Genomic DNA, 26,779 nt, shown 5'->3' on the forward strand with positions numbered 1-26,779 from the left:
TTCCCTAACCAGGCTGAAATGCAGCCTGGGTGGGGAACATGCAAAGTGCGCAGTACTGTGTGGCCGGGCAAGACGGCCAGCCAAGCAGTCCTGTACACCTAGTGTGCACATTCCACTCCTTCTCCTTGAGCCACCAGCCCCACCCCACCCACGCTAACCCAGCACAGCAGAAACAAAAAATAAAATTATAATAACATTTTATTATCATTTTATTTTTCCCTTTTCAACTGATCTGAGAGCAGTGGGGCGACACTCCTCCATCTTAGCGGAGGAGCTTCCCCTGATGACGACTGGATCTATAAACTGCTTCATTGCCAATATACCACTAAACCAGCTAAAGTACCCTTTCACTCAAACATCACGTCAAGTTTCTGTTACCAATTTCTAAACCTTCACAATGACAACATCCAGATGCCATCTTACTACTATTCCATACATCATCCACAGTGCGCCAGTTTTCCAACCTGAGGCAAATGTATATACAGATCCCACGCTAACATGTGTTTTTATTGCATTTCTTCTTTACTTTGCTTGCTTCTTCTAGTGCATGAATACCTGCATCTACCTCAAACACCTGTGGTGGATTACTTTAGACGGTACATAGTCACACTGCCTTTTAAATAAAACCACACAAAAATATATATAATTGAAATCCCTTAAAATATAACAATAGAATCACTCTTAACAGCAGGCAGAAGGTACTGCTTTACTATATATATGAGACTTCTGTTCAAAATCATCCCTGCTTACATTTCTTTGAGACATCATAGTTAAAGGCACCACAATATGATGACAGTTGGTGTCATCCTTAGGGTGGCGTCTTCCCCCAACATTTTGCATTTCGCCTCTCATTTTTGCTGATTCTTTTTGTTGGCCTTAGGACTCTGAGCACTTTAAAACTGCTAACCAGTGCTAACGTGCATGTGCTTCCCCCCTAAATATGATTATTGGTATATTTGTTGTACTGGTAAGTCCCTTGCAAAGTAAAATACCATATACACAGGGCCTGTACTTCAAATGCTACTAGTGGGCTGCAGCACTGATGGTGCTTTTCAAACCTATCCCAGGCCTGTCACTACAGTGTCTGTGTGTTCAGTTTACTGGCACTTTGACTTGACATTTAAAACTACTTGCCAAGCCTTAAACTCCCCTTTTATTACATTATTATATATGTCATCCCTAAGGAAGGCTCTAAGTAACCCTAAGGGAAGAGTGCTATGTAAGTAAAAGGTAGGACATGTACCTTTATGTTTTGCATATTTCCCTTCTTCACTACTGTGAGGCCTATCCATCTTATAAGCCAGCATTGGGAGTTACTTAATATACTTTTAAGTTGTAATTCCTAATCAGAGATGAGTAGCTTTTTCATGTTTGATATGTTTGAAATGGTAAGGATAAATCTTCCTTACTGGTGAAGTTGGATTTAACATTACTGTTTTAGAAATGCCACTTTTAAAAAAGTGAATATTTCTCTGTACTCTTGTGCCTGACAACCTGTCTCCAATACACATCTGGGTTGGGTGACAACTGCACTTTGTGGATTCCCTGTAGACAGTCGCAAGCACAGGAAGGTGAGGCTCATCTGCATTCTGGGCACTCATCTGCATTCTGATGGATCTTTCTGGGCAAGGAGGAATGAGAGGGGCTGACACTTAATCATCAATAGGTGGTGTCTTGTTCACACACAAATCACTGATTTGCCCCCAGCAAGTCACCTGGCAGACAGGACTGGGTTGAAAGGGATCCTTGTGCGCTTTGGGGAGTTCCTTTGAAGTAACCCCTACATCAAAGGCACATTTGTGTTTAAGTATTGGGTCTCTGACCACCTAAAATATATACTTCTGGATCTTGAACTGAACCTCTGTCAGAAGGACTGCTGTGCTGCTTAAAGACTTTTCAGGAATTACTGCTTTTTTGCTTGTTGCCCTGTTGCTTGCTGCTCCCTGACTCTGAAAGGAGTATGCCTTCCCTCCAAGTGACCTCCAATGGCTCACTGGCTTGCCTCCTGTTTTCTGGAGTCTTAGACATAAAACACTTCCTATAATTCTGCTGCTGCTGCTGGACTCTGCCTTCTGTCATACCCTTGCCTGAGATGGTCACTCCATGCTCTGGGCCGCAGAAGTGGGTTCTGCAGCTGTGTCCTTCAAAAAAATTTGCATTGCCTCAACTGTTTGAGATATTCTGCTGCATCGCCCTTCGATGCGAACACATAGGCTGCCCGATGACAGCAGTTCTACAGCCTGTGGGGCTTGATGACGACACATTCCATTCACTTCAAAGGAGCTCTACAATGACGCTGGTCCCCCTTTGCATGGCTCGACGATGACGCAGTAGACTCTCAACATTGACAAAAGCTTCATCTGAGGTATTTCTTAAGCGGAAACTGCCTGGGTCCTGTAGCCAGCCTGCCGTTGATCGTGGTCAACCTGAACTTTGGATTTGCACCGGTCCCTCATAACCTCAGGTGACCTTTTGACCGCTAGTGACTTCTAAGCACTATTTTTGATTTCATCTTTAAAAATTCATATCTCTACTTCTACTGATTTGATTTTTGTTGTTATGGTCTCATTTTGCTCAGATAAATATTGTCTATTTCTTAACCTGTGTGGAGTCTTTATGTGGTGTATTCATTGTGTTTCTGTGTGTTTTGCACAAATACTTTACACATTGCCTTTGTAGTTAAGCATGACTGCTCTGTGAAAAGCTACCAGAGGGTGAGCACAGGTTATCTTATTGTTTATCCATTTGACCCTGGCTAGAGTGTTGGTTCCTGCCTGGTCTGGGTGCATACCTCAACCAACTAGGAATCTCATTTCTAACATTTGGGATCCTTTCTAAAGTGCTGCAGTGACCTATATCTTGAGGCATAAACAATCATCACAGTACAATATGATAAGATGTGCGTACCACTGCCTTCCCATTGCTACATGAAGAAATTACATGTCCCCATGTAGTTTCTTTACTGAAGTGGTGTCAACTGGCATTGAGCTATCCTCTGGGGGCCTAAAGTTTTTTGGCAGTGCATAGGTTTTCAAAAAGAAAAGCACATAACATCAGTTTTATCTCCATCTAATTTCACAGAATTCGCACTGAGCCAGGTGGAAATTTTACTCATGCATTTGAGAAAAGAGTCCAGAGGAGACTGCCAAAAGTAATCCATCATCAGAATGAAGAGAGTGTCCTCAGCATAATTTGAAAGGTTAATGTCACAAGCCCTGATTATTCAAGCCAATGAGCACAGATAGATATTAAACAATATTGGAATACTGAACTCTGAGCGACCCCGTGTCTGACTGCCTTGAAAGCATAGCGAAAAGGGGAAAGATAGATGGCTTGTACTATGTCCTCTACATCGGATTTACAACAATTCAAGCCCCTACCCCAATGCCAACCTCCAACAGACTAGCAAGCAAAATGCAGTTGTTCAAGGTGTCAAAGGTGACTGCCAGATCTAAATTTATAAGGGCCACAACGTGACCCTTGTGCACCACCATTCTCAAATCATCCAAGACAGAGACCAATGCATATTCTATACCATGAGCTGGTCAAAAACCTGTTTGAGTTTTGTCTAAAAGGGAATTTAATTCCAAAAATTCAGACAGCCTCTTGCTAACACACTTTTCCAAGAACTTTAATAGTAAGGGTAACTGGAAAATAGGTTGGCAGTTGCTAAAAACGATGGGATCGGATGGTGGTTTCTTCAACAAGGGGAGCACTAATGCCTTCTTCCATTTGGAAGGTACCAAACCTGCATCTAGTGACTGATTGCAAATAGCCAGAAGAGGGGGAGCAGGAGGTCTGCCAAATCCTTCGATGCCCGGGGGAAGATGATCAAGATGAGAGTCCAAAGAAGCTGTCTCAGGCATCTGGCTAAAGTCATCTAGTATTGCTTGAGCCCTATTACAGATGGCTAAAGAACCAGTATTCCTGTGGCTAGGAACATTCAAAGTAGGATGTTGATTGTTAGCAGACATACTGCACTTTATTTTACTGTAAATAATTTCCAATAAATTGTCACTCAGTATTTGTGAGGGAATGATAGATTGGAAAACACATTCAATCAATTAATCAATCCACCAGTATTTGTAAAGCACTGCTAATTACCAATGAGGGTTTTATTGATTAGTCAAATTTCATGGAATATTGAAAATGTTCTTTGCTGTAATGGGTTCCTCTAAGATCTCCTTGGCAAAGTACTCTGCTTCAGCAGAACTACTTTAAGAGTATAATTATAGATTATACTCACAGATAATAAACATTCTCACATTTAAACTGTATTAACAAACTCCATCCAATTAATTATTCCATTATAAAGTACATTTTTAATGATTAAAAAAGTGTGTTCTGGAAGTGATTCCTTTAACGTTGGATGTGTGTACCATCAGCACAACGGATTTCAATGATCAAATGAGCTCAGACACTCCAGGTACTGGGCACCTATACATGAGTGGCCTAAGGACTCGAGGAGACAAAATCACCATCACCATCTACTCCTTTTCCACATCTAAGACAATATATTATAGTTCTGGTTATCAGACAGATACAGCACCCTGAGGATGTCTGTGAAGGGGGCAGGACAATAGTTAGGCAACATATCCTAAGTGATATAAGATGGTCCCTGAGACTTATTTTAGAAAACTCTAGGAGTGATTATAAAACGCTTCTTGTAGGTACTGCATCTATTTGAGGGTATATTGCATATCTATATTGTTTAAATAGAATAGCTTAATGGTTGTAAGGTTGTTAGGGAAGTTGAGATGGGATAAAATATGGAACAGAAAGGTGCATCCATACAGCATTGATAATATGGATAAGTATGTTTTCTAGTTTTTAAATTGGACAAACATGGCATAGTACACAATAAATAGGCATGTTCTATTTACCATTCCCATGAACCCGGAGTGTGAGCTACCGTACGCATGTTTTGTAAAGTGTCTTCCTTGTAAGAAAGATAATTATTTAATTTAGTTTTAAAGATCGAGGCTGCGTTGTATGCGTGTAAAAATGTAACTTGTATTTTCGCACATTACGTGTTTGATTAAGAAAACACTTTCATCATTTGTATGAAGTGTCAATATGAAAATTATTATATTTTTTTAATATTGACACATGCTTTCATGTACGCAACAACCATCAAAAATACCAAGCCATGTGCATTTATGCTACAAATAAAAATATTAAGGGCCAGATTTCAAATTGAGCTATTATTTATCACCCATGAAAAATAAAGATACAAATGGGTACGTTATTTATCGGGTGCAATAAATGACACTTTTATGAGTTAATGGAGAGTAACGTGGATTTCTATGTTTAAAGCACCGAAATTCGCATGATACAGTAAGTACCATATGTTTTCCTCTGTTAAATTTCGGCAGGTTTGACCTTTCGAAATTTAATGAATGTTGGATAAATTATCTGATGTTTTAAATAAAACCAAACTTGTAATTCTGGCGTAACTTCATGGGTTTACGCATAGGATGGAATTTAACAAGCACCTCATAATTAGACCCTCATATTTTTATATTAAAACAAATGTTTTCCATAATTTAAATACCAAAACAAATGTGTTCCATAATTTTAGTACCATATGTTCCATAATTTAAATACCATATAAATGTATAATAAATTATGATATGGTAATGCTCAGAAAAAACAAATACATTTTCCTGTAAACATTTTAACAATGTGAGCTCACCACCATTGGCCTCTCTATGTGTCCTATTCCACATGAGAAGGTAGCTGGGAAGAATGTTCAACAATATCATTTTCGGTATCTTTATCAAGGGGTATTTATCTTCGCATGGCAATAATGTGGAATGCTGCAGAAACAGTTATCATCTTGTACACTTGTTTTGGACTGTGCAGCGCCTTCAGTACTCTGGTCCAAATAACAAAACGGAGACTTGAGGAATACAAACGATCTTTCAAGGGTTGATCTAGTTTTCTGATGTGATATGCAGAATTACACGATAAGAGTAATTCTTCATTTAGCTCTATTTCTTATCACAGAAATGGCCCTGTGTGTCCAAAATGGCCCAAAAAATGCATTTTGCATTGCAACAGAACACAAACAATGAGCACGAGTAGCTGTGCTCTCGGGGTAGGTTTTTCCCCAATTTACACTCGTCATTTAGCGCTATTTTCTTAGCTCAAGAAGCACCTTCCCATCCAAATGGACGTAAGGATGCATTTTGTCAAAGGAAATACCTCAAAATGCAGCAGAACATGAATAGCGAGCACTAGCGGAAGCTCACAGTCACTAAATGTGCTCATGTAGAAGATTCCCCCTCCCCCCCCCCCCATATTACTCTTAAGCACACGAGCAGGGGTAACTCGTTATTATCAGTAAATCCTCTTCAAAGAGTAATGCAAAATTACCAAAATTAGTCTGATTATTTTGCTAATTTTGCTCCCTTACTCACTTTGCCACTGGATTCAAGCTTGCCTGGCTGATGAGGTCTGCTAACCCGAAACCGGTGACAGGATGCTTGTTTCCGGTCCAGGAAAGACGTGGCTTGGCAGTTCGGGCTGGACTGTTCCCACGAGGCACAGGGTCAAGACTGATTTGCACATAGCTGAGTCTGAACTGGGGTGGCAAAGTGAACTAAAGTGACACTTTAGAAAGTGGCATTGCCGGAAATGATATTTATTTTGTGGCACTGAGAAAGAAACTGTAGTTTCAGAAAACGAGTTGTCTAATTCTTTTGCGCAAATAAACAAAGTTCACATCACACCAACTAGACTCAATTAATCACAGGTAAAAATGACACTTTGTCCATATTTCTCTCTCTGCAGCGTGTGCAAAAAGTCGCCATTGCTATCTCACTGCTGGTGGAACACAACATGTGCACTGTAGGATATTCAGATCACTGCAGCAGCTGCTTAACCAATTTAGCTATTTCATTGGTTGGTAGCCTGTAGCCTGCAGGTGTCAGAGATCTGGCATGTGCCTAACCCCCTCTTTTGATTGCCAGTGATCTCAGACTTTATTTAATACAACACTAGAGACCTCAATGCTTGGATGTAGTAAAAGATTTGTTAGCTTATATAAATCTGTCAAATTGCCTCCCTCCCAGTTTGCTGGCTGTGCCCAAATCCACGAGATAGGGACTGCAATCCCATGCGAATCAAGGCCTTCCAGATTGGAACTGTGCTTGCACACATTTCAGAAAACCTATTACAGAAGTGGTTGTACAAGCCTCTGTTCACCCATCCGTAATACCGGAGTGCCTAAGGAGTGCACAAATCAGACACAAATGCCCATTTTGCCCCTGTTCACTTTGGGTAATACGGCCCCTGGGTGGTTTATTGTCAATGTACATTTGTAAAAGAACAGCATAAATTACTCAAACGCATTTTTTCATTTGCCTTCATTTTGCAATGCTTAAACACACATCCCCTCCCCTCCTTAACTTCTGTCAGAACATTCCAAGGAGCCCCTAGATCCTTACCCACCACATCAATTAACTCCTTCTTTGTGAACTCTTCTGGGACAACCACCTATGATGACTCCAACCTGAAACCACTACGTACAAAGCAAGCGCCTACACAAGCAAACGCTATGATTCAAGCTACTGGAAAAGTCAACACTGCTACCATTCCACAAGAGCAACGAGCAACAAAATAATGGAAGGAATGCTTGAATTACTCTCAGTTGCAAGCAATCACACTGTTGCAGTATTTTCCATTAGTGCAATGGGTGAGTCCAGACTGAGGCCCACTTGCATCATTGTTACATTTTGCACTTCCTAATTTGCGAAAAATAAGGAATCGCAAATTAAGAAGTGCAAAATGCTATGCATCATTGTTTTCGGTATTCATTTGGGATTCGGTAAAAATCGCAATTTTTACCGAATCCCAAATGAATACCGAATTCTTAAGTGCATTTTCGCAATTCCTATTGATTCCTATGAGCCAAAAGGCCCATAGGAGTCAATGGGAAGGCATCAGCAAATTGCGAGTGGCACTTTGAAAATTTCATGGGTGCAGGGGGGGGTCCAAAGGACCCCCCCATGCACCCCTGAAATGTATTTTTCGCATCATGTTTCACACACACATGTCCTAAGGACATGTGTGTGTGAAACATGAATGTAGAAAAAAAAACATTTGCAGCATTTTAAACACTTTTTCCAAATTTCCCGAGTGGTTCAACCACTCGGTAAATTTGGCACCCTAATTGCGACTTTGCACTTGTGAAAGTAATGATGCATTGCTTTTAAGAAATCGCACATCTGCGACTTCTTAAAAGCACCCGCAATTTTAGAACTCGCAACAATGTTACGAATTCTAAAATTGCTTCATGCATCCCAAAAAGCACTTTTGCATTCGCAAACGGCCGATTTTAAGTAATCGCACCGTTTGCGACTACAAAAATGCTTGATGCATGTGGGCCATAGTTCCTTTGCTCACTGTACCACAGAATTCAAACTCTATTTCACTGACGAGCCCTAAACAAATCGAATCTTGTCTGGCGCAGCTCCTCTCCCTGCTGAAGTGGACCTGGTCTGGCAGTTTAGCCTAGCCTATTCCTATTTCAGCAGGACCGAGGCTGATTTTCAGATGGAGCTGTCTCGGTTCAAAGTGAGATAGTGGCAAAAGCGGCGCGCCGGAATGTAGCCCAAGCAAATACCAGTGAATGAGATTAATTCAAACTTGGTTTCATCTCTTTGTTGTTTCTTATCATTCCATATGAGTGACATTGGTGTGCTGTGCAAATAAAACTTATCATTCAACATAACTATGTGCCAGATGTACTATTATACTGGTCTCAAAAAGCATTAACAAATTGCACACCAACTTTTTGCAACCAGTAATCTATTTTGTGAGACAACCTATGTACTAATAAGTTTGTTCACAAAATAAGGCATTGGAATGGACTTAATATGCTTTAGTCAGGTCGCACATTGCGACTTCGTCCTATTAACTGCCTTCACATGGATGGAGACTTGAAAATCAGCCCTGTATAAGTATTTCAAAGTGGATTTTTTAATTTAAACACCCAGAATTCATTTGAAGAAATGATGCTTTCCTTTTTTTAAGTTTAACAAGCTTTATTGAATCAAATATACCATGTAAAACATCATTACAATAAAATGAGCAATGGAAAATAGGTCAATGAGGATACAGAAAATAAAGGTAGAATCAAGAAAAAATCCCAAAAAGGGAGTAATAAGAAATTATACTAAGGGAATATGCTTTTAAAGATTTTTTTTATTTTATTTTTTTTATAAAAGGGGGAGAAGAGGGGGATGAAAAGAGGAAGGGGGAGAGAGAGAGAGGGGAGAGAAGGTAAGAAGGCAAACAATGCATAAACTGTGAATACAGGTTAGGGAACATGGCTAGAAAGGAAATCGGTTAAAGGTAACCATAACAATTCCTTTTTGATCAAAAGGGGGGTAGTAGTGGCAAAAGCACGATCAAGTCTATGATGGTGACACAACAAATTCCACCACGCACTGTAAGAATGTTTTGAGGTATCTTTCCAGTTTGTTGTAATTACCTACAAAGAAATAGCTATAAACAAATCTATAAATTTACGAATATTGTATGAGACATTCCAAATGGGGGAAGAACCACCTAGAAAAATATAAACAATATCAAAAGTGTGATTTGTTTCTAAAATATCATTTAACTTAGACCAAATTTGAAACCGGAAGGATTTGACCAAAGGACAGTGAAAAAATGTGTGAAAAAAATCACTCTCATCGTAAGAGCAAGACCAACAATGACTATTTTCTGAAGTTTTAAATTTAAATAAATCTGAAGGGGTAAGGAAAAGTCGATTATAAAAAAAATATAAAGTCTGTGTAGTGCTAGCTGAACGAGATACAGTGTGAATTTTACACCAAATGGACTCCCAGTCAGGGAAGGAAAATTCCCGTGATAGGTCTTTCTCCCATGCAAGCTCAAGCTTAGATTTAGGACGGTCTGGAGCAGAACGGGAGAGAATCTTATAAATAATGGCAGCTTTGAGAGGAATAGTAAAATCTGATGGAAGGGAATCTGACAGGTCAGTATTGGATAGGGAGCCACGTTGAGCTATGAATGTGGTTAGGGCTAGTTTAGGCGAGGGGTATTGGGAAGAGTATGTGTTAGATAAATTATAGGATGTACGAATATCAGAAAAATCCATCAAAGAATCACCAGTGAGAAGCTTATCATAAAGGATAATGCCCTTGTCAATCCATTCTTTCCAAAAGAGTGCTTTATTGTTGACCTTTAGGGAGTGATTATACCATAACGGAGTAAGAGAATGGAGTCGTGCTTGAGAGAGAAAAGAGCAAAATATTGATAAGGCAAGCTCCCTTGAATGCTTGAAAATGGGTGTGAGATATCGTTTAGGGGATTGAGACAAACGAGTGGCTGTGAGAAAAGAGAAAGGTGAAAGCTGGGCCAATTCTATTGCACTCCAAGCTGTCACAGGAAGAGAGGATGAATCTACTAAAAAGGGCCATATTTTTTTTTTAAAGTAAAGGAGGAGTGAAAACAGATAAGGTTGGGAAAGTTGACCCCTCCCAAATTCTTTAGTTGCTGAAGGCAAAAGAGAGAAATCCTAGATTTGCGATTGTTCCATAAGAACTTGGTGAGAATGCGATGGATATGCATAAAAAAGTAAATGGGAAGAGAAATGGGAAGCATTGAGAGATAGAAATTAACAATGGGGAGAAGCATCATTTTAATAGTTGCTAATATTCCCCACCAAGATAAAAATAGTGGAGACCAACGATCTATAAGCGAAGAAAGATTAGTAAGAATGTCCTTGTGATTGATTTTAATAGTATCTTTGATAGTATTAGCATAAAGGATGCCCAAATATTTAATACTCTTAGGGTTCCATTTGAAACCGGAACCTTGAAACATATGAGGGAGACAAAATTTATTGAGGGGTAACACTTCAGATTTATCAATATTCAATTTATACCCGGAGACTGAGGCGTATTTGTGTAATAAGGAGAAGAGAGCGGGTAAGGAGGTATCCGGATTAGAGATATAGAGTAAGATATCTTCTGCGTATGCAGTGAATTTAATATCCTTATTCTTAAAAACAAAACCAGAATAGGATGTGGAGCGCCAAATTTTTTCGAGAAAGGGTTCTAAAGCTAAAATAAAGAGAAGAGGGGATAGGGGACAGCCTTGTCTAGTGCCTCTATGCAACGAAAAGTAAGAAGATTGAACACCATTGACCCAAATAGAGGTGGAGGGAATATGGGGACTAAAGCCATGCAACCAGAGAGCGCTGAAGATAAAGTCCCAGCTAACCCTATCGAATGCTTTTTCAGCATCAAGGGTAATAGCAGCGAGTGGGAATTCTTTTTTGAAGTTAGATGAATAATATTAAGGAGAGCTCTCAAATTATCCGTAATGGATATGCCCTTAACAAAACCAGATTGATAAATGTTGATGAGGTCAGGAATAATAGCGTTTAATCGGGTAGCTAAAAGTTTTGCAAATATTTTACAATCAGTGTTAATTAATGAAATAGGCCGGTAATTTTTACAAAGAGATGGGTCTTTATCTTTCTTAGGAAGTAGACATAACATTGTTTGTGTAAAAGAACCTTTGGATTCCCCCATGGAGAGACAATTAGTGATCAATGAGAATAGATGTGGTAATAAGATATTCTTAAAGTGAAAGTAGAAACGAACAGTAAAGCCGTTGGGCTGGGTGATTTATTTTTAGGTAAGAGAGTAATGGCTTGGAGAATCTCTTTTTCGGAAATGGGTGCATCAAGGGAGGAGAGATCAACAAGAGAATTCGGAGATTTGGGAATAGTTTGGAAAAAGGAATCGATTTGAGCAGAGGATGGTGTTGATTCAGGGGTATATAAAGAGGAATAATATTGAACAAAGCATTCGAGGATCTTATCATCAGTAGAGTGACGATTCCCATGAACATCAGTAATAACAGCTATTTTGGATTTTTGTTACTTGATTTTGAGATAATTCGCAAGAGATTTACCGGCTTTGTTACGCCCACCATACAGTTTTTTAATTGAATTTAGGAAGATGGTTACAAACCGCATCCCAAGAATATTTATTATATTGAATTTTTGCTTTGACAGGGGAGAAAAGTGCTTCAGCAAAATTAGAAGTTAAAAAAAGATGCTCTAACTTCTTTATTTGTTTAAGAATAAGGGAAGATTGAAAGAGGGCTTTTTTCTTCTTACGAGAAACAAAATCCATATTAAAACCTCAAGCCGCCGTTTTGAAAGCATCTAAAAAGAAGTAAAATTGAGAAGTTGAATTAAGGTTATTTTGAAAAAATTCCTCCATGAAAAGAGTGAATTTCTCATTGAATTGGGAAGCTAAAAGAAGGGAATTGTTAAAGCGCCAACGCCGGGAACTGGGAATAGGTGAGGGAAGATCAATACCAAGGACAACAGGGGCATGATCCGAAATAGGGATAGAGCCAATTTCATAGTCATAAATTGGAAAGTGTTTTGAGTGAGAAAAATGTAATCTATGCGGGAGTGTAATGCATGTACGGGAGAACAAAAGGAGAATTCCAAGGTATCAGGGTGGGATATCCTCCAGGAATCAATTAGGCCTCTGGAAGATATAGCTTTATAAAAGGATTTTTGCATCTTGTTGGGAATATATCTAGTTTGAGACTTACGATCCAGAAAAGGATCCATAAGTTGATTACAGTTACCACCAACAATTAAATAAGCAGTAGCATGGGAGAAGAGAACATTACAGAAGGATAAATTCATATTATTAACCATTACATCTAAAAACAACCATCTACCATTGGTATCTAACAACTCATTTTTTAACTGGATAGATAATGATTTATGAAACAGAATGATAACACCATTTTTGTTGTTAACTTATGAGGAACAGAAGATTTCGCCCACCCATTGTTTGCGCAGTGAAGGCAAGTCTTTAAGAGAAAGGTGAGTTTCTTGCAACAAAGCAACTTGACATTTCAATCTTGCTATATGAGAAAGGACCCGCTGTTTCTTGACAGGGTTGTGGAGTCCTTTAACATTCCAAGAAATGACACAAAGACCGTTCATCTCCGGGAATCACAGAAGAGTAGGCGAGAGAGTAGGAGAGAAAAACTGTAGAATAGTAGAATTAAGCAAGAGGTAAAGAATAGAGAGGAAGGAAAATGAGCTATTGGAAAGAAGATAACAAATGGGACATGGAAACCCATAACCACCATGGAGAAAGGAATAAGAGTGAGTAGATTGTATAAAAGTTGAGAAGATAGAGAAGGATCAAGAAATGAATAGCAAAAGAAAAAAAGATATGAGAGGAACTGAATCAGAAAAAAATTGCCTTAGAGAAAGAGAAAAGATTGATAAGAAGGGGGAAATGCAGAAAAAAGGAAGAGGAAGAAAAGAGGGAGAAGGAAAAGATGTGATGAATAGAAAAGAGGAGAAGATAGGGAGACAAAATCCCCAAAGGAGAGAAATCCGAAGAGAGATGACAAAAAGCCAGATGGATTTAGTCATGGAGGACAATTGAACAGAAGACATTGGAGTGAGAGGGGGAGCAGTGAAGAACCAGACAACCGCACGAGCAGGAGACGGAAACAAACATTAGGTCACAACAAACAATAATTATAGCAAGAAAAAAGAAATCCGAAAACAAACGGTAACCAGGTAAGACAAGTGAAAGGGACTTACCAAACAGTAAGGAAGGGATGGCAGTAAAAAGGGATGCACATTACAGACATCATGGCAGCACGAGGAACGGTATATATGACAAAAACTGCGAGGAAGAGACCTATGAAATAAAAAGAGGAGAACAGAGAGCTTTGTTACAACAATAGGCAAAATACAGAACGTTTACAGAACATCAAACATAAAACAGAAATACTAAGTTTTTCTAAGGTCCATGAATTCATCCTTGTGGGTGTGGATAAACTTCCGGAGATCCGCAGGGTCATCAAAACTATAAGATCTGTCTTTATAAGTCACTTTGAAGAAGCAAGGATGGATTAAGCTGTATCTAGCATTCATCGAATCGAAGCGTGGGTCGCAGGTCCAGGAATTCTTTTCGTCGAGCAGCAGTTCGTTTGGAAACATCTTGGGTAAGGAATATTTTGTGACCAGACCAGATCATCTGCTTATGCTGTTTAGCTGAATGGAGAATAGTCATGAGGTCTGAGTACAGGAGGAAGTAAGCAATGATACCTCTGGGTTTAGACATAGAAGAAGAATTTCTTGGTCCAAGGCGATGAGCCCTTTGAATATTGACATCCATGTGTTTAGGGAGACCGGTTATAGGAAGAACTTGGGTCTTCAAAAACTGGATGATGTCGGACCCTTCATAACCTTCTGGAACACCATAAATATGCAGGTTATTGGGTCGATTGCGGTTTTCCAAATCTTCTGCAGTTTTCTTAAGTTGATCAACCTCCTTGGTAAGGTTAGCAACAGTGGCTACAACGTCTTGAGAAACACTAACCTTTTGTTCCACATCCGAAAGTTGCATATCCAAACTGGACCATTTGTCCTCCATTCTCTGAAGAGTTGTGGTGGCTTCCGTCATGAATGGACGAATGAGATGAAGTTCCTCCATAATATCCTTGAGAGTAACAGGAGGCGGAGATTTTGATGGAGATGGAGGATCCTTTTTTAGACGTTTGCCAGTTGTAGCGGGGTCTTTACGTCTGCCAGGAGCGGTGCCATAAGCCTTAGTGGTATGAGAAGTTTCCATTGTAACGAAAAACACCAGAGAAGCATGACAAATGAGGAGGAGGAGCCAATCGCCAGCAGCGCCAGGCAACAATGACAAGAAGAGGTTAATTCAGAGCAGCAGACAGTCAAAACAAACTCTGACAGTGGCAAAAAAAAGTTGAATTGTGGAGCCAAGAGAAGTCAATTATAATAATGACTGAATAAAATCCAAGAAATTGAATGCCCAGCAGGAATAGATAAAAGTCAGTAACCACAATGTCACAGGAAACTGCATAAAATATTTAAAAAACAATTAAAAAAAAACAGCACAAATAGAGTCTGAATCCATGTGGCAGATGCAAAATTGAGTCAAATTACGAAAAGTGCAAAGCAGAAATGTTTTGCGCTTCACAGCTAACAAAGCAAGTCAAAAGAGGAGGAATAAGGTCCAGCATGTTTAGCAGCGAAGAAGAAAGCCATGGAATAAGGGCAGAAGAAGCAGTAACGGAAAAATGCTGCGTGGAAAAAAAATGAAAAACAAAATGGCGGACGCTAGTCAGGGGAAAACAATTTAGCAGGTTAAATTGCTGAAAATGCCATATTTTGAAAGCAAAGCGTGACCATGTGTAGAGGGTCACTTCCGACGGCGATATCTGCCGTTTTTACTGCGAAAATCCGTCCTGGAGTCCGCCCTTTCTTCACGAGCGCTGTTCGTCGGCTCAGAGTTCCTCAGGTGCGGCCATCTTAGTTTGCCGCATTGCGCGCTCTCGGCGCTTTCCTTTTTGAAAACTTCAGAACAGAAGGCAGTGAACCTTACTCCTCTCTGGATTTGCCAACCTAATTACCGAAGGGGAAGGAGTTTTGGGCACCTTTGCCTTTGCATATCATTTACCAATCAACTTGGGAGTCAGTATCTGATCAATAGGTTACAACTTGGGGTGGGTAGAAGTCGCAGAGTTTCACTCAGCGGAGTTGCATAAAATCTCAGCGAGATTGCGCGTAGTTCCATAAGTTGTGAAATTAAGCTTATGCAGATTTTTAGCTCAGGGTGCCTGTCCCACACTCTAAAATCAGCGTGATCAGCATCACACGGCGTGCCAGAGGGCCCTGCCTCTTTCTCCCACTTGAGTGGATTTTCTACTCGAGCGACAGCTTTCTCAACAAGCACAGTAGTGACCAGGCCCGGACTGGCCATATCGGGCATCGGGCAATCCCCCGGTGCACCGCACGGGTGGGGGCCGGTTTTGGGCCCCTGGGGGCTGTTTTTGTTACAGGTCCGTTTTTGCAGCATAGCTGCAAAGTTGGCCCTGTAACAAAATCTTTCGAAAACAGACCCCGACAAAGTGCTCGGCTGCCCCCCCCCACACCTACCGAGTGGGGAGGGGGGGCCAGCCGAGCACTTTGCCAGGGCCGGTTGTGGTTCCCAGTCCTGCCCTGGTAGTGACCTGCTGCGTCTGCCTGTGTTGAGAAATCTCGCCGGGTGCATTCTAGCAATCGATATTCTCACTCGCCAACTTAACTTTGGTGAGTCGTGTGTGAGAAAAAACTCAGCCATGTGGCGGTTGGCAGAGTTTTTCTGGAACTCCATGCTCCAAGCAGAGCATAGAGTGTTCAAAACTCCCAGCAGAGCGGCGTTTCCAACCCCTCGTTGCAACCGAAATTTCATTTGCAAACCATTGACACATATGTTACTGATTCACAATTTGGAACACCACAAGCACACCCCTTTCAAATTGTGAATCAATAATTTCAACACTAATTTTTAACTTAACATGCGCATTTGAAAAAGATTTTTACAGCTAAGAAGCTAGCTAATTTAGCAAATTGGAGGGTTTGCTTCCTGTAGAAACCTTTGCACATCTGGGGCCATATTACCAGAGTGCCTTGGGGTGCAACGGGTGTTTGCACCCGCTTTGCAGGCCCCGGGGCACCTTGGCATTACAGAAGGGCCTGCAGACACTTGTGCGTCCGTCCCCTTCTGTAATACTGATGTCACTGGTGCAATAAAGCGCCAACACTATGATTAGAGGGCGTTCCATCATTTGCGTGGGGATGTGGCCCCATGTGAATGAGGGAGTGCATTTGCCTCTGCGCCATATTACAGATGCAGGTGCAGAGGTAAAGAAGCTGTCAGGAAGCTCACTGACAATGTGTCACCTAAAAGTGGGTGCACTGTCAGTTGGGTAGTTGATGACAGCCTCCTTAAGGGGGGTCCCATGGACAACTCAGACATCCCCTTGCAGGCGGGTGCAGTCACTCATGCACCTGCCTGTAAAGGGATCTCTAATCCCCCTTCAAAGTTGGGCGGGCTGGCGCCTGCATAGTGCAACACGGAGCGACTTCAAAGCAACTGCTCCGTTTTTCATCTGAATGCACTGCCCCCAGGGCAGCGCGAGTTTGCGGATGCCCGGTGGGGGCGGGTGGGGGGACTCAGCACATTCACATTAATGCAGCACATTTTCCTGGTTAGAGCTGGTGCACCCAGCGCTAATCAAGAAAATGCGCTACTACGTAATACGGTCCCTGGTCCTTATTTCTTACCTATTTTTATTCCTCACATACATTTCTCTGTACTTTTTCCATCACATCTTATTAGTTAATATGTAATCCCACTCTGTTTTCTAATCGCACTCTATTTTCTCAATGCATAGATCTCATTCCTTCTTTCCCTCAGTCTGCTGTACTGTATATATAAGATCTCAGTGTAATAATCAATCACAAACCTCCGTGATTATATACAGTTGAAAGCTATATTGTGCGTTTGCACAAATAAAATAACAGATGTGGCTGTGTTTAGTTGTAAAAACGAGGATGTCTCAATGCAGCAGGCCCTAGTTATAGTCTCCCATCAACAACTGTTAGATAACATTACAGCAAGAGCATGCTAGCGTCAAAACACCCTTCAGCAGCGTAGACAGTTATGTTAAACGAAATACATCTACATGATTTTTTATCCTGACATTCAACAGACTGAGTCAAAACAGATTAGCACTTGGAATCTTCAGCACTTGCTCCATTCATTGCATTTTAATAGCCAAGGTTCAGTAACAGCATTTTAATTTTTCCTATTTTGGTGGTGTGAACACACCCTAACACAAATAAACACATAGAGCCTGATCATAAAAAAAGTAATAAATATGCACTTGCACATTACCAGCTACGTGTAAGTGCAGAATTACAACTGTCTTGAATTAATAAACATTCTAAGAAATATGCATAGAAAGTTGTGCCAGATTCTTTTTTCCAGGAGTATTCCTAGGGAGGTTTTGTGATATTGCCTTCTGCATCCTATTCCTGAGGTGCAGAGTTCTCCATAGCAGAGAACTCTGCACAGGGGAAATAGGATCCCCTGTGCAAGCTTATAATGATTTTTGTTTTCTTTCTTCCACAGAGTAAATTTTACCTGCATAGGGAAACCCTTTCCGTGACACCCCTGTAAGTGATCTGGTCCCCTTCCTCCACTGGAATGGGAGTTACGCCAGCCCTTGGCTAAAGTAAAACTCCAAACCTTTGCAGAGTAGGGGAAGGAAAGCAGATTAGGAGTGCCATGAGGTTTTTTGCTTGCATTAACAACTTCAAAGGCTAACTACACCTCAAACATTCACACCCAGTCTCAGATTTGGGTTAAATCCATTGGTTTTTGCTCACCATGCCATTTTAGTTTGGACCCAGCCATATACAAATCAGTTGACCCTTGACAGCTAGCCTGGCTGATGTGGGGTGATATCCCGAAACCGGTCCCTAGGATGCTTGTTTTTGGTCCGGGAGGACCTGGCCTGACAATTCAGGCAGGACTGTTCGCATGGTTTTGCATATGACTGTGTCCAAACTGGAGTGGTGTGTGGAATAAAAGAACAATGGAGTTAACCCAAATCTGTGACTGGGGGTGAATGCTTGACAATGTTCAGCATTCAGTCCATCTTCCTTTTGTGTTGTAAGTCACCCTTAGTGGGAACGGTAAGCCCAATGTTAGTCCGTTTCTCACTATGCAACTGGATTCAAGCTAGCCTGGCTGATGAGGGGGTGATACCCTGAAATCGGTCACAGGATGCCTGTTTTCCAGCCCAGTGAGGACCTGGCCTGGCAGTGCGGGCTGGATTGTTCCGATGCGGAGACTGATTTGCATATGGCTGGGTCCAAACTGGGGTGACGTGAAGAGCAAAAGAACAATAGATTTAACCCAGAGCTGTGACTGGGGGTGAATGCTTGATAATGTTTAGCATTCTGTCCATCACTTTTTTGTGCTACTTTTAGAAAGTTGGCTTTGTCTTGTCCTATATAATCAATAGAGAATGGACACTTGTAACCACGTTACAGATAGACTTTATGGATCACCCTCATAAACGCTATGTTACTTTTGCGGTTTATATCGGTTTTCCGCCCCACATATGCGTTATGGCATTATCATTGGGTTTTCCAAATTTGTGCTATATGCCAGCCTCAAGCCTGAGGCAATCTCTGGTGTAGCGTGGTAGTGTCCAGAGATAAAAGTGGACCCCCAAAAGTGGAAGGATATATTCACTTAAAACAAACTCTCACCTGGTTTAAACTTTAATTGTCAAGTGTGAATTTTTGTAGTTAAAAAGCAAGGGGTATAATAGAAAATCGTGTTAATGGATCTCTTTATATCACTTCAGAAAAGGTCAACATGTTTCTGTCCCATCTTGCCCAGCCGGGTCTGATAGACATTCGTCAGGACAAACACACAGAATTTAAAATATAATTCACACAATTTGTGTGGTATATAGTGGTTTTTTACCACTCTGTCTCCAAATAGGTATGTTGTACCTGTAATGAAAAGAAACATAAAGAAGCGTGGGGGTACAGATGTAGCACTCATCAATAATACTCTTTTGGAGGTATATAATAAAAATGCATCATTATTGCATTAATGCGGATTGGAAAAGATCGTGCTTGTGAAGACAATCATGTTGTGCTGGGAAAGAGGTGACATTTAGAAGTAACTCATTGGTTTTATCGGTCAATTGGGGGGATGAAAGAAGTACTTTATCTTCAATCTCTGGCTCACTAATTCATAATCACTGTAATCTTTTTTTTTTTTTTTTTAAAGGGTTTTTTAAGGGGTTAAATTATCTGGCTAACTCGCTAGGGAAATGCTGTGGTGACTACTGATGTTTAGCTACATCATATCAGATGTAAAAGATTGAGGTGTCCTGAATAAACGTATAATTACCTGAAATGGAATGTAACCACGTTTTAACAGGAGCGCAGGATTTTGTGGTCCTAAGCTAAAAGGGAAGAGATGTACAAAGCGAGTTTTAACTTTACCGTATTAATCCTAAAGAGTCTCAATCCGGAGTTAGTAACCGATAGTCTCACCCGCACTTTGGAACTGCTCCGTGTCTGGTGCTGGCTCTGCTCCCGATTGCGGGGGTTAGTTTCCGGCTTCTTTTTGAAACGTGTTTTTTGTTTGGAAGTCGAAAGAGGAGTACAGTGATTGATAAAGTTTTACAATTACAATCCATTCTCGAGTATGTGGAAGCCGGCAGGTATTAATCCGTATTGTGTAACTGAAATCTGATGAAGGAGTAATTATAAACGATCAAATTTCAAAAATAGAAATTTTTACATTTTGTGGATTAAAATCGTCCGTCTGTTCAGATATTGAAATCACAATTATGATACATAAGGGCATTCTAATACTACTTAGATTGGCTCATATATCTAGAGAATGGTTTTGTGAACATTATCAATATCGGAGTTTACAGTGATTAGAGCTAGAGAGAGGACACGACTACCATCACGACCAGGTTGACCATGGACCATGTGTTCACTCGCTCGCAGTTACTTTCTTGAATGTTTCGGTCCCGAGCTTCAAACGCTTTCAGCAGGGTCTGCAACTGGACACTTTTACTTAGCTTTGCCTTAACATTATTAATCTTTTCCAAAATATCTTCCAGTTTCATATCTAATGGATCATTGCCCATAATATACTTTTTCCAGTCCTCATCTTCTTTTCCATCTTCACCAGTATTATCTAAGATTAACTCAAAGAAAATCACTTTCTCCGAAATTGTGCTGAAGGTGTTATCAAAGCAGAACATGTAATCGCCATCTTCTGTCTCTACCGTATGCACCCCATCGGATCGCCGCTCCTCAAAAATGAGGACATCATTATGGGGAGAAACAAGATAAAAGTTGGCGTCCAATCCTGCACCGTCTAAAACCTGGTACTCTATCTCCAGAGTTGCTTTGTTCTTCATGGGCTGATAAAAGCACTCCTTGTGTCCCAGGGGAAGCGTGAAGGTGAAGTCACTGTCCACAGGTTGCGAGAACCCCAAGCAGAAGTGCAGCACATGCTGCAGGCAGAGGAGCAGAAGCAGCACCCCGTTGCCGTTGGCCATCACTGGCGTACACGAACAGCACTAGAGGAAAGGGTACTTCAAATAACCTTTCATGCCACCAGCACGGCACACCTGCAACACAGATAGAGCCATTCTTTAGGCAACTTTCTAATGGGAGTTACGTTCTAATAACGGATCACAGCTGTTGTGGCTTGGTGCCAGGGAAAGCATATCTCTTAAGCGTGAGTTCCATGGCCACTTGCTGTATGCAAGCATTGTATCCAAATGGCCCTGCAGACTCAGTGGCTCCGATTTGGCCTCCTTTGAATATCTCTTCTATACGAATTAATAATTTAAGCAGAATGAAGTCTGTGCTTTTGCAGACAACAGTGCCCATCACGTCATCAAAAGAGACGTATGATCTCCAAGTTGCAAGGACAACTGCAGAGATACATACAATTTTATCAACAAATTGCCCTGTGCATTTCACAGAAATGCTCAGCCAAATCCTAAATATGTCGAATGCCAGTGGTATCTCGAATGTATTTAAGACAATTTTTTCGGGACTGTTAACACCATTTGAAGCAGTCCTTGGCATCTTTCCCAATGTTGTCCATTTGATCTTTTGCGGCCTACCACTACTTTTGGGACTCGTAGCAGGTATTTTATTTTTGACCCTCCTGCTCCGATATGGCAAACCAAAATGCAGACATGACTCCGGCAAGGATGGAAAAAACGATCCTAGCAATACGCTACCGGGACCGCATAACTAAAGTCCTTGGACTAGCCCGGCTAAGAGATCTGAATATGACCTGGTTTCTTTCATTTAGACCTATATGGCAGACCTGCATCTTACCTGTGCTTCGATGTATGCCATGCAGAGAGGAATGCGTGTTAGACACCTGTCTTGCACTACAATGAGCAGTACCAATGGATGTCGATACTTTGCTAAGTCCAGTAACGGCTCACGCATCATGTTGTCCCCAGCGGTTACCAATCCTGATGACGGCATTCGTTGAGACTCCTGCGCTACGACTAGGTGATGGCAGTGAAGCAAGAAATGAAAGCAACATCACCCAGGTACGACCTACTGTGAGCATTGCTGATCCTGAAATCGATGATAGCAATCATTCTCACAACTGCCAAGTTACAGCATTATCGAACTTGGTTGAACTGTCACCTGAATATGTAGACCAATTCTTTGCGAGCCTGACTGAAATGATGTTCTCCCCTGAACAGAAACAATAACTTTTGGAAAACAATCCAGCGCACAGCGTTCCCATGAACTCTGAATTCGGCCTTCAGCTTTGATAAACAAAAGCTACTGAAAAGTGTTTGGAACTTTTTTCTCCCCGCTCACCATGAAATTATTTTTTTCCAAAAATTTCCAAAATATTTACCTTTTTTCTGGCACACGTACTTTGCTTAAAGTAGAACTAATCATAAAGAACAGAGCTTCTATTTTTAGTAGATCTAGAGACAAAAATATTACCTCAGCCTCTAGCACATTTTACAGCAATTGTATTTATATGTGATGTAATAGTCTCGCCCTTCTTTTCTGTATTAAGAGACATTTCATGTGTAATTCTTCGCAAAATCGTTCAACTGAATATATATGCAAAAATGTTTTGAATGATTACTCTGCTTGATAACGTAGAGTACCTATTATCATTTCCATGTATTTCATATACACCATTTCGAATGCAAAATGTTTTTTGGGGTGGGTAGGAATACACGTGCTTCTTATTGCTTTAGTATTTAGTCATTTGATGGACATAAATTCGTGGAGTGGGTGATGTGTTTTTTCTAGGACCCCGATCAATATTGTGACCTCATGCCCCAATACGGCTATAATCAATACATATCCCTATAATTGGCATAATAATCAGAGCCATATTTCAGTAACTCGCCTCTGCAGTCCATGACAGTCCATGACACAGCAGAAGCCACTTCCTTAAATTCCTAGATAGCACACCGAGTTCTTTCAACATCCCAAACCCCCAGCAACCTGGAAAGGCCCCGCTTGCTTTGTTTTGATTAGTAATAGAACTCCTGCGAGCACTGTAAGAACGACCAGTTCTTAGTGACATCTTTATTGACGTCTTATGTTCAAAAACTTACGTCAAACTCGGCACCTTTCAGGTATAAATATACCAACGTTGCCTTAAGCAAACACACAGTGGTGGTGAATACTGGAGCAGAACAGCTGTTCCTTTGCAGAGAGCCCAGCAGATGCGAGAAGCCCACGGACGCTGCCCCTCCTCCTTGACGGGCTGAGAAAGACGCTGTCTTTTCTCCTGCCGAGAAAATCCAGCTCCAGCGTTTCCAGCCGACCCTTGCGGGTGACTGAGATATCGGGTCCTAAGAAGGAGATACCAGACCTCCTACATTCTATTCCAGAGGTACGGTGCTGACTAAACCCTTAGAGAGAATTCTTGAATCAAACTCTTGGCAAAACCAACTTAACTTAAACTGCTACTTACTCCCTCCCATGTATTAGGCTTAGGTCAGGTACACCAGGGTAGGCGTAGTTAGAAGCACCTGTTGAGGTCGTTAGCCAATGTATATATGAATGTATATATTTTATTCATTTTAACTATCTTATGGCTAAGAAACCATATCAATGCTTTTAAAGTATTATTTCGCAATACTCCTTTTACTGTACACACTTTTCATTATAACAAGTCTTGCAATTGTGGCAATTCATTTCTCTTGCATGAGAAGGAAGACTGCTCAATAAATAATATATTTTATTGAAAACACCCGTCTCTCCGTTCTCTGCACCCTGGTGAAAGTAAATCTGCACAACTGACTGAGTGAAATAGCTGTCTATTGTTTCACACGACTCTAGAGATTGACTCTTATTCTGAGGAGCAAAGTTGTCATGTTTATGCGGTTGTCGGAAGCTGAATCCCTTCTTGTCTGAGCCAGGGAAGCTGATCACTTCCTATTCAGTCAAGAAAGTTTCCAGTGACCTCTGAGCTAGCTGGCGCAAACCTAAATTAAGTCTAACATAGTCAGTAGAGACCTAGAAGACCGCAGTCCTACGTCTACACTGCTGTTTATCTTATTCCAATGCGCAGGGCCTATAGGGAAAATAGGAACTACACCACAATGTTTACTCATGGGTTAGTCAATATTCTATTGTAGTGTGGTTATTGGCTGATAGGGGATGGAGGAATGGAGCTCTATCTCTGTCAGCACGATTTTTTAGTACTCACCAATGTATGTTATAAACACTTAGGACAAACTTCTGAAGTGTCTTCGATTTTGTCCATGGTTAGTGTGGTCATTACATAAGCTGTGGGTACATATTGTTAGGATCATTTAGACAAATTAATGACTGTTAGGGTTGGTGATCAGTCGATCAGGACTTTTTGGACTCTTCTCATTAGGCAAATTGATGCCAAGGTATATTATCATTGAGTCCATTTTGATGTGTTTTCAATTGATTCACCCACCTTTGCTCCTTTTCAAATAGTATGTTTTAAGCATTAGATGTTTTGTCGTGGAGCATTTCTAAGACTGTCCATCTTAATTCTTCTGGTTTATGGCCAAGTTCAGTGAAATGTGAACATAATTTTGTTGTGTTTTTCTTTAGCTTGATGTTACTCTTGTGTTCTCCAATCCTTGTTTTTATTTTTCTGCATGTCATGCCAATATATTTTTTGTCACATGGACACCATATCATGTAGATAACATGAGTGGAATTGCAGTTGGTATGATGTTTTTGTGTCCAGTGCGGTGTATCAGTTAACTGTAACGACTTTGTCACCGTTGTCAATTTGCACACTAGACAGGTCCCACACGGATAATGGCCAACAATTGGGGTCATTTCTATGTTCCTTATTTGAGTTATTCTTTGGCTTTTCACAGGTCTGGTATGTACTAGTATGTCTTTTACATTTCGTGTGCTTTTGTTTGCGAATCTTGGCTGTGGCCAGTTAAATTTGCCTGTTGCTAGTATTTTCCAGTTTTTTCTGACCATCTTCTGCATTGCGTAAGTTGCTGGACAGTAAGTTGTAACACATGTCGTCAAATCAGGGGTGGGTTGTTTCACATTGGTTTGTAAAAGGCATTCTCTAGGTTGGTGTTTTGCTCTTTTACGGCATTTCGCTATTGCCGTTGGCGTGTAGTCTCTGTGTTCCAATTTTTCACTTGGTTCTTGTGATTGTATTTTATAGTCAATTGGCCTACTGCAGTTTCTTTTGAGCCTCAAGAACTGGCTATACGGTAAATGATCCCGCAATGGTTTAGGGTGGAAACTCTTGTATGATAAGAGACAATTCTTAGCTGTTGGCTTGTGATATGTTTTGGTTTTGATCTGTCCATTTTCAATGAAGATTGTTAGATCCAGGAAGTCTATACCTGTGTTGTTGGAAGTGAAGGTGAATTTGAGCCATTTATCTCTGTCGTTCAGCCATTCAATGAATAGAGTTAGATCTTTGTCAACTTTCCAAATCATTAGGATATCGTCTATATATTGTTTCCAATAAAGTATATTTGATATAAAAGGATTAGTGACGGTCAGTACAAATTGACTCTCGAAATTGCTGACATAAAGACCAGCCACCGATGGAGCAAATGCACTTCCCATGGAAGTTCCATGGTTTTGTAAAAACAAAGTCCCATTATACTCAAAGTAATTTTCAGTTAAGGCTAGTCTGCAGCATTCTAGGACAAAGTGTCGTGGGGTTTTGTACCTCCAGTCCATCATGAATAGTGTATCTTCCAACATTTTCTTTTTGGGGCAGACTCGTATAAAGTGACTCCACGTCTAGTCCTACGAGTGTCATGGTCTGTGAATCAAAGTTCATTCCAGAGAGTTGGTTCAGGAGATCCCGTGTATCTTTCAAGTACGTGGGTGTTCGTTGCACTAATGGTTTTAAGAATTGATCCGCAAATTGTGATAAAGGTTCTAGGACTGAACCAATTCCCGAAACTATCGGGCATCCAGATGGTGGGGATCTGTTTTTGTATGTCTTTGGAAGAGAGTAAAGGAAAGGTATTTTTGGATCTTTTGTTGTTAAGTACTCTGCTTCCTTTTTCGAGATCCAGGCATTGGTCTCCGCTTCATTATACCATCACAGCAATCGTATTTTGTAGCCTTGGAGTAGGGTCAGTCAGAATCCTGTTGTAGAATTTAGTATCTGACAGGAGGGTGAGGCATTGTTTGTTGTTGCCTTCTTTATCTAGGATCACAATACCCCACCCTTGTCCGCTGGTTTTATGACGATTTTATCGTTTTTATGTAGTTCTTCCAAGGCTTTGCGTTCTTTCTTGTTCAAATTCTGAAAGGGTTGTTTCTATTTTCACTCAAACTGTCTGCTCCCTTTAGAAGAGCCTGTTCGAAGGTTTGTAACTCTATTTGAATTGAACCACTGGGGGATTAAAAGTAGATTTTCTTTTCAGATTGGTATCTCCATCATTTTCTTGGGGAGTTGCTTCTGAGAAGTATGTTTTCAGTTTCAAGGTTCTACAAAATTCTGCCAACTCACATTTCAATTTGAAAGTGTCTAGTGGAGAGGTGGGGACAAATCCTAGTCCTTTATTAAGGACCCGAGTTTGTTCCTCAGATAGGATGGTATCTGTAAGATTCACAATTAATGATTGGTTTTGCTTGTGCTGCGTTTTTCTGAGGACATGCTGCGGGTCATTATGTTCCGTTGCAGATCTTGCCATGTCAGATTTCTTCGACGACCTTTTTGTTGATTTTGGCCTCTCAATAAAAAAGGCTGCTGTTGGTGTGTATTTTCTATTCCTGGCATATGTTGGTTCATCATTTGAGGCATGGAGTGCATACCTTGATTGTAAGGGTTGAACCAGCCTGCGTATTGAGGCATAT

The 26,779-nt window shown here is 40.8% G+C and overlaps 1 protein-coding gene and 1 pseudogene across 1 annotated transcript in view; one reads left to right on the plus strand and one right to left on the minus strand.

The window, feature by feature from the left end:
* Nucleotides 1-26,779, plus strand: part of CDH23 (cadherin related 23) — a 2,828,172-nt gene that overhangs the window by 443,355 nt on the left and 2,358,038 nt on the right. The window lies entirely within an intron of this gene.
* On the minus strand, nt 20,368-21,021 carry LOC147711394 (transmembrane emp24 domain-containing protein 5 pseudogene; annotated as a pseudogene).

Source organism: Lissotriton vulgaris, chromosome 5 (assembly GCF_964263255.1).
Source record: "Lissotriton vulgaris chromosome 5, aLisVul1.2, whole genome shotgun sequence".
NCBI lineage: Eukaryota > Metazoa > Chordata > Amphibia > Caudata > Salamandridae > Lissotriton > Lissotriton vulgaris.